This window comes from Podarcis raffonei, chromosome 1 (assembly GCF_027172205.1).
Source record: "Podarcis raffonei isolate rPodRaf1 chromosome 1, rPodRaf1.pri, whole genome shotgun sequence".
Taxonomy (NCBI): domain Eukaryota; kingdom Metazoa; phylum Chordata; class Lepidosauria; order Squamata; family Lacertidae; genus Podarcis; species Podarcis raffonei.
Window position 1 is genome coordinate 138641413 of NC_070602.1, and position 15967 is coordinate 138657379.

The following is a 15967-nucleotide window of genomic DNA, read 5'->3' on the forward strand; positions in this document are numbered from 1 at the left end:
AAGCATATGCCCCAAAGAGCTCCTAAGTGCTCTGTGTCAAAAGACTATAGCTGTCATAGGCAAATACTCCAGCAATTCGGCTTTTAAAAATCCCTTAACTGGGATTTACATGATGCATCCCCGAACATGGAAAGAAGCAATCATACCACTTCAAATAAAGTCCTCCCATTTAATACATTCTTCTGAGCTTTTCTTAATAAACTGTATCCCTGATCCTGATCTCACTCTTCCCTCCCCCCTTAATTAAGATTTCAGAATCTTCACTTACAGAGTCATATTACCCCTCCTTAAGAATAGTCCTCAGAGGCGAACAAAGTGCACAGAGTTTTTTTGTTAATTCCACTATTAAAACTGGGCAAGGGTAAAGAGTTGAGCATGCCCATGTTTATGCTATTCATGTTTATTGCTCCAGCCCTGGCTCAGCTTCAAGGATTGCTTAGGTTATATATTAGGTAGTACTCTAGCAATCTGGATGCGTTCGTTGTATTCCCATTCACTTTAGCCCACACATTATCAATGGTTTATTCAATAGCGTACCTTCATCCATGCATTTATATAAACATCACCTCATCACATTTTCAGCTCACTTCTTGCACCTGATTGATCAAGCTGCTGTTGCCTAAGAAAACTCATATCCCAATTTTTCAATCAGTATCCAAGGTAAATTCACCTCACTCACCTTTTTCTTTTTCTTTTTTGCCATTAAAGGAGTCCAAGATATCATCAGAACCCCACAATAGGCAAGTCAAGATACCAGCGGAGTCAGGAATGTAACAAGGCTTTGTGTCTTATCCACAATAACTTTCTTCAGATCAGTTCAGTTGACGACCGACACCATGTCCTCTTTTCACAGACCATGTTACATTATGTAGTTTAATCAGTCCAAGCTGATTTTAGAGAATGTCACTTACATTACTAGGAAATAATAACATGACCTTTCTTATCCTTTTTGAAGAAGTTTCCATATCTATTCCTTAGAGATCATCAGAATACTTGATTTATTTTTTTTTAACACAAACTGAAAAGAATAACAAGGGCTTTATCACACCATCGTGCAAAATGTGCCACAAGCAAGTCTGATGCTCCTGAAAGTATGTCATAGGTACTATATTATGCCATGCACACACATGACATAAGTGATGTGTTTTGCAACAAGGGAGACAGTCGTGCTACCAGGGTAATGTGAGACCTAGAACAGTTATTCTGTAGCAAACACAGGTTGCTCAGATCCTTGCTCAGATAGGTTAATAAAGTAATAAAAAACAGTAATGCTCCTGTGTTCACCCATATGCATTGTTAACACACTTTCAATGTTTGCACTGCAGGACAGAGAGAGAGAATGTAGAACTGCCAAGTAATTTGCAAAAAAAGGAGGGGGGAGGAATGAACGTTTTAAGCATGGTAAAGAGAAAAGAAACTAACCTAAAAGGGAAAAGGGAAAGATAATATATTAATGCTTGTTCAGTCTTGCTTTCAAGTGAGATGAAGTTTTTTTGTGCTTAAGGCTCAATACCTTAATCCACCTTGCGCCAAAGTTCATTGCAAATTTGAAAAGTTAATAATGTTAAAAATGCACTTACTAGTGAAACATAACAAATTATTATTAATGTACTGTATGTAAATGAACTGGAGAAGATTAGTGGGCACAAAACACAGGAAAAATATCTCTATAGAGATATGGGATAGTCACTGGAATAACTAATGAAATTCCCTGTCACAGAATGTGGCTAGAACAATGAGTCTCCCAAACACTGTCCATGGCTTTCTTTTAAAATTAAGGGATCCAGGTCCCAGGGTGCTGCCTTTAATTTGACTAAAGGCCTTTCTTTTAACTTGCTGTCACCACAAACACCTACCTTTGTCTTCAATTGGGAAACAATGGGAGTGCCCATAGCTCAGTGATTAATTTAGAAACACATGCGCTGCCAGCGCTCTGCCTTGCCCTGCAGCTGAGGTGGTCGAGGCCACACGATGCAAGAATGCCATGTGCATATGACATCAGCACGCCTCATGGCACACCACAGGGCATGCTGACATCATGCATGCATGTCGTGGAATTTTGAGGGGGACTGCCACCCCTCCTTGAAAATTTTGGGGAGTCTCTGCCCCCTGCCCCCTTAGATGGCAACCAGTACATGGTAACATGTGTTCTTTTATTTTTTCATTTTTTCATTTATAAAATTTTCAAATTTAACAATAAAAAAACCATTCCATTTGAATTATACATCCAATTCTAATCTTTCCACTTTCAGACTTCCTTCAGTCTATCTAGAAATTTTCATGTTTTCACAGTTATTCACATTTCTTGCATCTATATTGTTTTGTTTTTTTTAACCAAATTAATCTTAACAATTATTATAAAACAATATTTATTTCCATTATTATCACAGAGCTTCTTGAAAACCTACAAACGTTAATTGACCTTCACATATATTCTTAATATACTCTGTAAATTTATTCCAGTCCTCGGTAAATCTCTGGTCTCGCCGGTTCCGAATTCTCCCCGTTAGCTTGTCTAATTCTGCGTATTCCATCAACTTCATTCTCCATTCTTCTTTCGTCGGGATTTCTTCCTGTTTCCATTTTTGTGCCACCAAAATTCTTGCCGCTGTTACTGCATATAAAAACAACTTCTCATCCTTCTTTTTTATGTCATTTCCTAGTATTCCTAACAGAAAAGTTTCTGGTTTTTTAACAAAGGTATATTTCGACATTTTTTTCAATTCATTATAAATCATTTCCCAGAAACCTTTCATTTTTTTACATTCCCACCACATATGATAGAATGTTCCTTCTTTCTCCTGACATTTCCAACATTTATTACTCATTTTATACATCTTTCCAAGTTTTACTAGTGTAACATACCATCTATATAACATTTTCATAACATTTTCTTTTATTGTAGTACATGCAGTAAATTTCATTCCTTCTTTCCACAATCTTATCCTATCATCAAATTGAATATTATAACCAAAGTCTTTGGCCCACTGAATCATTGCAACTTTAACCTCTTCATCCTTAGTATGCCACTCAAGTAATAATTTATACATTTTTGATAAAATTTTAACATCATTATTCACAATTTCTTTTTGAAATCTAGATTTTTCATCTTGAAAACCTCTTTCCAGCATCTCTTTTTTAAACATCGCATTCAGTTGCAAGTAGTGTAACCAATCAAACACATATTCTTTAACCTCATCGTATGGCTTCAATTTCCATTTATTTCCTTCTTTTATGATTAAATTCTCATATGTAATCCAACTCCCCGTCATATTGATCTTCTTAACACCCATTACCTCCAATGGCGACAGCCAAAATGGAGTTTTAAACTCTAATAAATTTTTGTACCTATTCCATACTTCAATCAGCGGACCTCGGAAAATGTGGTTTTCAAAACCTTTATGCACTCTTTTTTTCTCATACCATAAATATGCGTGCCAACCAAATCTATTATCATATCCTTCTAAATCCGAAAGTTCTGAATTTTCCAACTTTATCCATTCTTTCACCCAGCAAAGACATGCAGCCTCAAAATATAACTTTAGGTCTGGCAGGGCAAAGCCTCCTCTATCCTTTGCATCTGTTAAAATCTTAATTTTTATTCTAGGCTTCTTGCCCTGCTAGACATATCTTGATAATGCTCTTTGCCATTCTTTAAATATCGTAACACCTTTAATTATTGGTATTGATTGAAATAAAAACAACATTTTTGGTAGCACATTCATTTTTACCGTTGCAATTCTTCCCCAAAATGACTTCATTCTTGCCCACACTTCCAGGTCCTTCCTAATTTTGTTCCAAACTGGTACATAATTATTTTGAAAAAGATCAATACACTTGGGAGTTAATATAATCCCAAGATATTTAACTTTCTTAACCTCTTCCATATCTGTTTGTTGCTGAATTCTTTCTATTATCTCTTGGTCCATATTTTTAACCATTATTTTCGTTTTGCTCTTATTTAATTTGAATCCGGCAATTTGTCCAAATTGCTCTATCTCTTCTAACACTTCGCTAATACTTTTAATAGGGTCTTCTATTGTTATAACCAAATCATCAGCAAAGGCTTTTACCTTATATTCCTTACAACCAACTGTCACACCTTTTATCAAATCATTACTTCTTAACGCTCTCAACAAGACTTCCAGGACCGAAATGAATAACAATGGTGATAAGGGACACCCTTGTCTTGTACCCTTGGTTATAGCAATATCATCTGTCAGTACATTATTAACAATTAATTTTGCTCTTTGTTCAGAATATATTGCCTTTACACCATTTACAAATGAATGACCCATCTCCATAAATTCCAGATTCTTTAACATAAATTCCCAAGAAATATTATCAAATGCCTTTTCCGCATCAACAAATATCAACATCGCCTGCTTATCTTTCTTATTAGTCAGATATTCTATTATATTTATTATGTTTCTTATATTGTCTTTCATCTGCCTCCCTGGCAGGAATCCTGTTTGGTCCTTATGTATCAATTCCTTTAATGTCTTTTTCATTCTATTTACCAAGATGTTAGCAAATATTTTATAGTCATTGTTCAATAGCGAAATTGGCCTATAGTTTTTAACTTGAGTTAAATCTGAATCCTGCTTGCGAATTAATGTTATATATGCTTCTTTCCATGTCTCTGGTATTTGTCCTTCTTTCAAAATGTTGTTCATAACTTCTACCAACGGTACAAGTAAGATGTCTTTCATTTCTTTGTAATATCTTGCACCAAATCCATCCAGTCCCGGAGTCTTCCCACTTTTTAATTCTTTTATAGCCGTTTTAACTTCTTCTATTCCAATTGGTTCATTCAATTTATTTTTATTTGTCACTGGAATCTTTTGCACCCCTTTCTTCTTTAAATAATCTTCTATCATCTTTATCTTAGATTTCTCTTTTTTTATATATAGATCTCTATAAAAGTCCACAAATCCTTTTCTTATTCCTTTCGGGTTCTCAATGTCTTGGTCTTCTACTTTAATCTTTTTAATTATATTTTGTTCTTTCCTTTTTTTAAGTTGCCACGCCAGCCATTTTTCAGATTTATTTGCAAATTCAAAATTCTTTTGTTTCATTCTTTTTATATTCCACTCTACTTCTTTATTGATTATCATAGCGAATTGTGTCTGAAGTAATTTTATACTTTGCTTAACTTTTTCATCCTTAGGTCTGTTAATCAATTTTTTTTCATTCTCTATTATTTGTCTTAAGATTTCTTTTTCCCCTCTTTCTCTCAATCTGTTTTTTATTGCATTTTGCTGAATAAAGAAACCTCTCATGACCGCTTTACTAGCATCCCAGACCATATTAATTTTTGTTTCCTTATTTATATTGTTCACAAAATAGTCAGTTAAACATTTCTGTGCTCTTTCCACAATCTTCTGGTCATCAAAGAGATTCTCATTTATTCTCCACCTGAACGATTTTTCTTCATACCCTTTCAGAATACCTTGGATGGCGTTGTGGTCAGATAAAACCTTAGGTTGGATCTCAATTTTGTAAATCTTGAAATTAATTCATTAGATATCCAAATTTGATCAATTCTTGACATTGATTGATTTATTCTGAATGAAAGGTAAATTGTTTCTCTAATGGGTGTCTCAATCTCTAGATGTCTATTAAGTTGCAATTCTCAACCGGACTTCCGGGTTAGCGCCAACGGCTAATGGCGGATTCCCTCCGAGCTCTGGAGGGAATTGGCTCTACAGGATTAGGGTCCCTTAAAAATCACAGGCGGTGAAGCCTGTGAACCTGGTGACTCGGCGGCCACCATTTGCGCCCCCCCGACCCGCGAAGGAGCCTTTTTAAAGGCTCCGGAATGGGGGACGGGGTGAGCGGCGCGGTGCTGTGAGTCGTCTGCTTCTCCTGTGGAGTGAAGCCACGCTGCCATGGCCGGAGAGCGCTGACTTCTTCTTGTGATTTGGACTCCAAAATAACAACCCGTGAGTAGTACGGAAATTGGATTTTTAAAGAATTTTTTTTTAAGAATTAGGTACGATCGGGGGAGGTGTAAACAGGAAGTCAGCCTCCTCCTCCTGTAAATAATCTAAAGCAAGGACCTGCTAACTAAGGTCGAGAGAATTTTTTTCATCATTTGACAAAAGACATTAATTTCACGATTTGGCACTAGAAGAAATCTTACTGGAGGATAAGAGCTAATTTTGGGAGTTGAAGTGCCACCACCCCCGGACCCGGGAGTGATCCGCGAGAGAGCCTGCTGAAGGTATTGTAAGAGTTTGACAGCTGTCAAATTAGCTGTCAGACGGAAAAAGAGAACTTTGTTTTTGTTGCTTCTGCTGGCTATATTTGTTACAATTTGACTATATTTTGTTGAAAACAAGGAAGAACTGATACAAACTAATCTGATTTTTGGATTTGAACTGGAAAGAATACTAAGTAACCAAAATCCCTCTAGAGGGGGTTTTGGGACATTACAAGAATGGCTGAAGGAGGGGAAATTCAAGCTGAACTGGACAGAGTCTTTGTTCTCTTGGGAAAGTTACAAGGCCAAATTGATGTTTTAGCTACAAATGTTACAACTCTGGACTTAACAGTAAACAAATTCATTGAATCTGATAAGGAACCGACTCAGGAAGCTCATGCAGCTGAACAAGAAGAGAAACTGGAGAGTTTTGAGAGTGGGAAGAAAGAGATATATGGTGTTCCTGAGAAAAAGGAAGGAGGAGCTGTAATTTTACAGATGGCAAAGGAGAGCCAGAGACCTGGCATGATGGCTGTAAAGGAAAATAAGAACTTGATGGTGAAAATTTGGTTTGAATTGGAGACTGAAGAATGGAGAGATCTTCTTGTGTGGAGATCTGAAGACCTATGGATTACAAATCTGATTAAGATGGAAGTTGGAGCTTTTGGGACATTTGGATTTAAAAAGAGTAAGAAACAAGACTTAGGCTCCACTTTTGAGTATGGAGGTCTGGCTGGAAGAAATATGGACTTTACTGGACTAGAGCTTCTCCGAGATTTGGTGTTTAATACTAAGGACTATCCAAAAAGCCGGCAGAGAGGAACTGAGAGAGAATTGAGAGCCTCGGACGTGAGATCCCCAGGCTGAAAGTAGATTGACTGATGGACGATTATTGGGATTGGAACCGGGAAAGGGGGGGGTGGAGTCTGGGAATCCAAAGGGGGCATAATTATAATTTAATTTGTTTTGTTTTTATTTTGTTTTGTTATCTGTATGAGAATTGGGGAAATCGTGGAAGGGAATTTAAGTCGACTTTAGAAAAAAGGCTTTAAGTATGAGAACAGATGTGCAATTATTGATGTTTATAAGTTATAAGCTATAAATTTATAAGTTAAAAGTTTAAAAGTTAAAATTGTTTTTTTAAAAAAATGATTGAAATGTAAAAAGGTTAAAAATTGGGGACAAGAACTTGTTGAGCCAACAATTTGAACTGGAATACAAGAGGGGGAGGTGGGGGGAAGTCAGGAAAATATGTTATTGAAAGTGAGGACTTTGAATTTTATGTGTTTTTAAATTTCTTTTTGTGATTTGTTTTCTTGTTTGTGTTTTTGTGTTTTTTGTTTTGTTTTTGTTTTTTGGATAATGGAAAAATCTTAATAAATATCATTTTTTAAAAAAAAGTTGCAATTCTCAACCATGTCAAAAAAGGATTTTGGTAGCTTCCCTTCTTTTGTTTTACCTTTTTTTCTTAGTCTGTCCATTTCCATAGACACCACTCCATTGAAGTCACCCATTATTATAACTTTTTGATCCATATATTCAAATAGTTTCTCTTCTAAGTCCTTAAAGAATTCTGTTTTGCTTCCATTTGGTGCATATATTCCAACAATTATCAATTTTTCACCCTGCCAATTGATTTGAACTGCCATAATTCGACCCTCTTCATCCTTAAACAATTGTTGTGCTTCTAATTTATTTTTAACATATAAGACCACCCCTCTTTTCTTACTTTTGTCTGATGAAATAAACTCGTTTCCTAATTTTTTGTTGACCTAAATTTTCCTGTGTACTTTTTTCACGTGAGTCTCTTGTAAACAGATTATGTCCAAATTCTTTTGCTTTAGATATTGTTGCACTTTATTCCTTTTTTTAATATCATTCATTCCATTAACATTCCAAGTCCATAATTTCAATGCCATGATGTCAATCAATTAAATATTCTTTTTATTAACTTTTTATTTCTCCTCTTCCTCTTCCTCTTCTTCTGTTTCTTCTTTTTCTTCTTCCTTTTTTCCTCTCCTATCCTTTCTTTTATCTTTCCTACTTCTTTGCTCTTCTTCCTCCTGGTCTGTGGCTTCTCCTTCACCACCTTCTGCTCCTGCAGCTTCTAGTTCTGTTCCTTCTCTGGTCAGCCCCTTGTATCTTCTAAGAAATTTGTCGATTTCATCCAGTTTTGTCAGTCTGTGCCTCTTTCCTTTATAGGTAAATGCGACACCTTCTGGAAACTCCCATCTAAATTCTATATCATTCTTTCTCAAAACTTGTACCATCTCTTTGTATTGATCTCGTTTTTTCAGAAGTCTTAAAGGCACATCTTTAAAAATGATTATGAAACTCCCATCTATAATTAAACGTTTTTCTCTATTTTTTTGCAAAATTAAATTTCTAAATTCTCTATCCTTGAAGACAATTAAACAGTCTCCTGGGAATTTCTTCAATCTGGTTGTCTTTGTTTTAATCCTAAAGGCATTTTGAATCTTCTATTTTCATATATAGCCACTGAGCAATCTCTGTTGTCAGCTTTTCTTTAATTTTCTCACCTTGAACCTCTGGCACAGACCTGAACCTCAAATTCATTTCTCTTTTTCGAAGTTCATTCATCGAAACCGCATCCCACAACTCCTCTTGCGTCTTATTCACCTCAGATACTTCCGCTCTTATTTTCTCCTCCTCCTTTCGGGACTCTCTCATTTCCAATTTCATTCTCTTCATTCCTTCCTCCTGATTCTGCATTCTTTTAGAAATCCCTTTCATCTGCTCTTTCATTCACTGTATTTCATTCACTGTAACATCCATTTTTTTATCCACTTGCACTAATTTGGTCTCGATTTGGCCTATTTTGTTCTCAATATTCTTCTCACTGCTTGTTATATCTGTTTTTATCTCTGTCCTAACATGTGTTCTATCTGTAGGAGGAAGCCTTGAGTACCTTGACTGATACTTCTGAAGCAGGCTTATACTCCAACTAATCTGAATAATGTTTTGTCATCCAGCATGTAAAAGTTAATAGATCTGTCATCTGGATAAAGTCCAAAGTTCAACATACTGAAACTAATCACTGCGCTTTCCACAAACCAAAAGCTAATTCCCAAACTACCCAAATAAATGTGAGCATTATCCTCCTGTTGGACTTTTGCCTGCAGCATATGCAAAATGCATGTTGACATATATATAGTCAAAGTGATTCACTGGGAGTAAGGGAGAAGAGTGAAGAAAAACTTAAATGCCTTTTAACAATTCTCCAAACACAACCATGCAACAAGCCTCTTAATTTGCTTGGTAAAGTACTACATATGTAAAATTGCTTTTCGACAGCTTTGTTTTAACCAAATATCTTTGCTTCTGTTCTCATAGCTAAGTCGGTTCAAATAATTATTCCTGAATAGATTTCTGTATGCCAATTAAAATTATGCTTGAAGCTGACCAGTAGTGCTAAGTTGCTTATTAGCAGGACCTTCTTCAATTCAAGTGCAGATACAGCATAGAGTAGGAACCGGGCTTTAACCAGCCAGTGTCTCAAAATAAGCTTTGTACCACCCCAACCCCCAAGGGCAGAAAACTGGGAGACTGCTGCTATTAACTGATGTGCATTTGTGCCTGGTTTAAAAACTTGCCTTTGCAAGTCACACCTTCAAGCAGGGTGTCCCCACCGCAACACTGGAAATAAAATATATGCTGAACACTTGGATTCAAATAGTGTTTGCACCCCAAAAGAGCCTTTGGAACAACCCAGATCACAAGTCCCTTCAACCAGTTTGCTGCACTATGGGAGACTGGCTGCAATTGGACCCGTCACAGCAGATGATGGAAACAAACGTTTGTCAGAGTTGGAGCCCGCATGAGCACTTTGGCCTCTCCCACATGTTCAATGAGGTAGAGGTGATTGTTCCAGCCCTCACTTCACTCATTAATTATCATCTGAAACAAGAAGGTGTTTCATGTGTTTTCGTATGAGTCACAACTTAAAACGAGGAGACTCATAAGAAAACATGTGCAAGCTTAGCTTTTCTTTTTTTAAAAAACCCCACAAATTGTCAGGAGGAACTCAAAACAGTTAGTCACTGCCATGATCTCAGAGGCCCTGAAAGCTTCTAATACAACAGTGCTAAGGGAAAGTGTTGCATCTTGTTGTCATGTCTTGAACCCGATTCCCAAGGAATTCTGCAGGCGAGATCCAGGGCAGCCCAGAGGACAGTGCAGGAATCTTAGGCATGGGTTTGGATCCTCAGTTCAGCTGAAGACAGTTAGATATATCACCTCAGCAGAAGCTACCACGTAGTTAGAGGCGCTGAACCTTTAACACTCCAGAACAACTGTGTAGCAGACAGCGATCAACCATTTATTCACTGCCTCTCTATGCCTATGAAAGCTTTACCTGTTGATTTTTGCTTATTACGCAACTGCTCACAGGACCAGCCTTCATGAACAACGTGGCACGTTTAGTTTTGGCTTCTCTCCCCTCCACCCTCAAATAACCTCACAGAAAGGCTGTGGTTCTTAAGTCTCAGTTGAGAACGCAAGACCCGTCGGATCAGGTGAGTGGCCCTTCGAGTGCAGTATCCTGTTCTCACAGCAGCAAACCAGAAGGCCAAGGGAAGCAACCACACCTGCACTTCCCAGAGACTGGTATTCAGAGGGGTTGAACATAGCCAGCACAGCAACTAGCCATTGACCACCTTGGCTTCCAGTCTCTTAGTGCAGCTCCTCCAGCAAGCGCCAAAATGGTTCTCCAATCCAGGCCCCACATGGCGTTCTGGCCGGCCCAGCAGCTCACAGGCCTTTGTTCTCTTACTTCTTCTCAGCACCCATCTGCCCCCAAACCTCCTGTAAAATACACTTTTCCCTGTCCTCTCACTCTTCCCGGTCACCTTGGCAACCACTATCTGCCCAGGCCTAAGGATTCCTCTCTGATGTGGGCCAGTAACAAGGTGAGGCCCTGGCTTGGAAAGGAAGCCTAGCCTGTATTTTCCTATTGGCCTGGAGCTAGATTCTGACATTCATAATTCCTTAGAAACCAATGATTTAAGAACTCAGACTGCTACCACATGGATTGACAGTCAAGCAGATTATAATTATAAACAAGTTGAAAATATATGTTCTCAAGTTCTACCCAGCTTCTCACTCTAACACTAAACGCAAATCACTGAAACAGTAAAACATACAAGTTTAATTCTTTTTGTTTGTTGGTGACACGTTCAAGAAGCAATGCCCTGAACTTTAATCTCTTTGACCATCCCACAATCCACATTGAGCTGTAGCTCATGTAGTTAATACTGCTGTTATACCAGCAAAACAAGTGGCTCTAAATAGGGTTTTATCCAAAACAAAGGGGACACTTTTTGCAAATTTCTTTTGCCCTCTGTGAAAATGCCCCCTTTTTGATCATGGAAACTTGAACAGGAATTAAGGTGTTTATGGATTCAGAGCGAGGGCAACATCATACAGAGAGAATTGCCTTCTCTTTGAACTGGCTTTGTTTGCCCTAAGTGATGTCATTGTACAGCCAAATCTGACTGCTTATATGATTATTTCACTTTCCCCAGAATAAAGATTGAGGTAAATCCAAAACGATGGTATCAAAGTAGCGATCAACTGGGGACAAAAAAAGCTGCAACAAGCCCTCATAGCTCATTCTCTCAATGTCATATGAAGCATGCATGGTGGTTAAGAGAATGAGATATAAACCAAAAGACCCCCATCTGAACACATTCTCAGCCTGCCTGTAATACAGGATAAAAATACTGTCTGACTTTAAAGAGCAGTTGAGGGTATTAGCACAAGTAAGCTATAAACTGAGATGATGTTTGTAAAACAGTAATTTAAAGCATAATTACTCATGTCCAAAAATAAAGGCTTTTTGTGATCAATTTCCCACTTTGGGGGAGATTTTGGAAGCATATGTGCAAAAAAGGACAGAATCATATCTGGCCATTTCATTTTAAGGAGTATCACGTGAGCTTTAATGCAGAACAGAAAGTGGAAATCTGTTCTGGAACAACAAAACAAAACAAAATAAAGACCAAGAGTCATCTGTGATGCCAGTGTAGGAAGGCTGAATGTTATTTGGCAGGTTTGTATCTTTTCTTAATATGAACTGAGTCCAAACTAATAAGGCCATTTTGAACCAGAACACTAAGATGACAATACATAAGGGCTGTCAAGAGGATATCTTTTTCTCTGAGCAAACTCAAGAAAGGTCTGTCCAATGACTCCTCAACCTCTTCCCCCTGTCGCAAAGACCTAAAATTGACCAGCCCATTGATTTCCTACATGATTTCATACTGGCTTCGCCATGTGTTCAGATATCTATATGACACATGTTGATTAGCATAGTATCAGGTACGTAGTTTTGTATAAAACACACACACACACAAAAATTAGGAACAAAAACATTCTCAAAAGCCTTATTTTTTACCCAGACCTTTTGATATTAATTTTCTGCTCATCTTTTAGTGTGGTGGGAGGTACAGTTGGACCTACTTGTATATTTTAGGTTGTTTTACCCTTATTTTTAATGTTCATATTTATAAGTTGCTTTGAGATTCATTTTTTAATCAACTAAGTAATAATGATAATAGGAGGAGGAGGAGTACACGGCACATACAGGAAATTCATCCTCCTTTTTTAGCAAAAGGGCCTAAGGTTAAATCCTGAGCTTACCAGTGGAATTCTGCAGTGTGATAACTGTTGGGGCTGCAGAAATAGATGGCTGCAAAATAGGCTGGAAATGTCTGGTCATTCAGCTGTATGAGCAGCAGGATAAATTGCCCTCACTCAAATCTGGCTTTGTGACATTGACACCTAGACAAATTTAACTGGCTATGAGATGATATGATACCATCAGACTGCTACCTGATTGTTGATGGGCCAGGATATTTTAAAAGTACATTTTTAAAAATTCTGCTGCAGCTGGTTGTGAACAGTGTGTAAAAATGGTGTTTTCACGGACCTTTTCCCCACCACTCCCCACTTTCATTCTGAAAAAAAATTACAGGTGAAATTTTTGTGCAGCCGTACTTATCGATTGTCCACATCTGATGAAATGGGAGAAGCTGCTCCAAAGGAGAACAATGTACAAATACAATACAAGAAATCTGTATGGTTGCCTATTGCTCTCATCAATTGCACTGAGAGCTGAAGCCGACGAAGGCTAAACAGGCTGATCTATGCCATTTTGAGTAATCTGATTATAACATACAGGAATACAAATAAATAGCCTAGATCTAATTTTATAAACTGTTCCACATTTCCTTTATTATATTAAACCTGCAATGGAAATAGAGAAACACATTCCCACTTCTCAGTGTCAATGGCCCAAATTCCTCCCTGGTGGATGTGTTTTCACTGAGGCTTATTGATTTCCTTTATGAATCAATTTAAGCCAGTCCAAACCATTTTTTAAAACTTATAATTTATTGTTTCACATGTATCTTGCCTGTAGAGCTCTGAAGACCATAGACTATGGATGGAGTTCAACTGAGCGAGCCAAGCCCTTGGGGGGAGGCAATAGAGGGAACTGCCCCAAACATGGTGGGACCCACATTAACACTGATTAAGAGTACACTCCAAGGGCAAGAGAGAAGGAAGGGGTGACTTGGTAGCTCAATGAAAGTCAGCTCCCAAGCCCTCTAGAGTTTTTAAAAAGAACCTACCGAGAGTGAGTTCTAGGGGGCAAGACTTCTTACACTCATTACTGTCATCTGGTTAGTAGCAATAAGGCAATCTATCTGATTGCAAACACTCAAGTCACCTGTTCCCACAGGAAATAATGAAATGAACACAACATAAAACAATTAATGGTTTTTTTCATTAAAAAAAATCGAGTAGTAACCAAAAACAATCAGCTTGAAATATGTACAGTAATATCATGACTTCCCACCTGCAGCAGACATGAGATACAACATGCAACAGGAGCAACACGGTTCTCATTTTCTATTAGATCAATATTTATCGCATGCTTATAGTTGATCCCTATTAGAATATGTGTGTAGCTTTACTTCTGACTAGTTTTCTGGTATGGATGCCGACAAACAGATTTACCCTCTATTTGTCCACAAGATCAGCAGCTTTTGCTAAAACCTTTCATGTCTAGAATTGGTTGTTTCTGTAACACAAGGGAGAATTGCAAGGTTAATCATCATTGCAATAGTTATCCTAAAAAGCAGTAAGTGCCATAGGATCTGCTGTTGCATGGCCTGACATCATCATTTATCTGTCCCCCACCCCCCTGCTAAAAGCCTAGTGGAGGCTTTTACGCCTCCTTTGCCAGTGCTGCAGCAAAAACTTGCATGATGTCATCAAGTGCAACCAGTAAACAGTAGCAGTCCCTGAATCACAAGTTTGGAACTCCTTTGGAATGAATCCTGGCAGAAACTGCTGTTTCAGCTTGTTGCTTGTGGATGGTGCAGGGTAAAATTTTAAAATGTGAAGATAAATCATTGGTGTTCAGCCTTTGACAAATGGATGAGAACTTCAGGCACATTCCTAATTCATGCCTTTCCAGTGTCGAAAAATATAACAAATAAAAATGTTTGTAGAGGTCTCTGGTGGGGGACGTCAACACCCAAAACAAATAGGGAATATTTCTGAGGCATTTTAAATTCCCACACCAGCCAGGCACCTGCCCACAAAAGCCAGACAACAAGTGTAGGGGTTGTAGAGCCAATAGGAGCAATATATATTTAAAGCTATCTATTTTTATTTTTATTTTGAAGATAGGGTAAATTATTGAAAATATAATACTGCAGTGGGTTACTTTTTGTCCTGTGGGTTTTGTTGGTAACTTTCCTATGTAGTTTAGATTGTTTGGCAAATGGAAATCATTTTTTAGAAAGCCAGGTTTAGAAATAATGCTAGATTGCCTGGGTGAGAATGAGCATATGACAAAACAAAACCCTAAATTGCTATGGTTCCGCAGCCATAGTAGCAAAATGTGTATGAGCTACTAGCTAGAATTCCTTGATTTAAATCTTATCTCAGCCTGCACTGGGTGGATTTAAGAAAGCTAAACTTCACCTACCCAACTGACATTTGAGGATAATAATTTTGGTCTGGCCCAAGACAAGGAGTAGGATTTTGATTTGAGAGAGCTAAGTCCAACTGCCTTAATGTGGCTCTGCTCTCTGTTTTCATTTTAGTCAGCAGGTGAGAGGATTCAATGTCTAAATGGTTCCACATACTAAAAAAGAAAAGAAAAACAATGCTCCCTCTACATGTCAGACCTCTACATGTCATACCTAGCATGTCAGAGAGGGGCAGGTTAGGCCTCCCCTCTATCTACATGGCTAAGATTAAAATTTGGAGGAAAACCTATGTTTATCTTATTACCAATTCAAAGACTGGTGCTGAACCCACTGTGCTTTTCACCTTATTCCTTCCTAGTACTCTTTGCTTCTCACCCTCTGTCTCATCTTTGGGTCAGAATAATAATTATTTTTTGCTCATCTCAGCAGATGATAGTGGGGAATGAGATGGGGTTTCCAGTAAGGAATATGGCAGAAGATGTAGCTTCTATGAGCCTAGCAGCAGCCACCTCCTCTGCATTTTATTTATTTATTGCAAATATTTATAAGTCACAGCCAAAATGTGGAACACCAAAACCAACTTTTCCCTGTAGAAGCAACTACGTAAAATCAATACTATGAAGAAGACAAACGGTAGCTTGGACACAGTAAGGGGATGCACCTCATCCCTCCCCAAAGGAATGGACAAAAAGGTGACAATTCACCTGTTGATGCAAGGACAGTAATGTTGGGGCATGAT

At 37.8% G+C, this 15967-nt stretch overlaps 1 protein-coding gene and 1 long non-coding RNA gene across 45 annotated transcripts in view; one reads left to right on the forward strand and one right to left on the reverse strand.

The window, feature by feature from the left end:
* MAP2 (microtubule associated protein 2) overlaps positions 1–15967 on the reverse strand; it is a 221573-nt gene that overhangs the window by 132851 nt on the left and 72755 nt on the right. The gene's annotated exons all lie outside the window — the stretch shown is intronic.
* On the forward strand, positions 10260–13432 carry LOC128401874 (uncharacterized). Its single transcript, XR_008327554.1, has 2 exons — positions 10260–11133; positions 13200–13432. It is a non-coding gene; the product is annotated as an uncharacterized LOC128401874 (long non-coding RNA).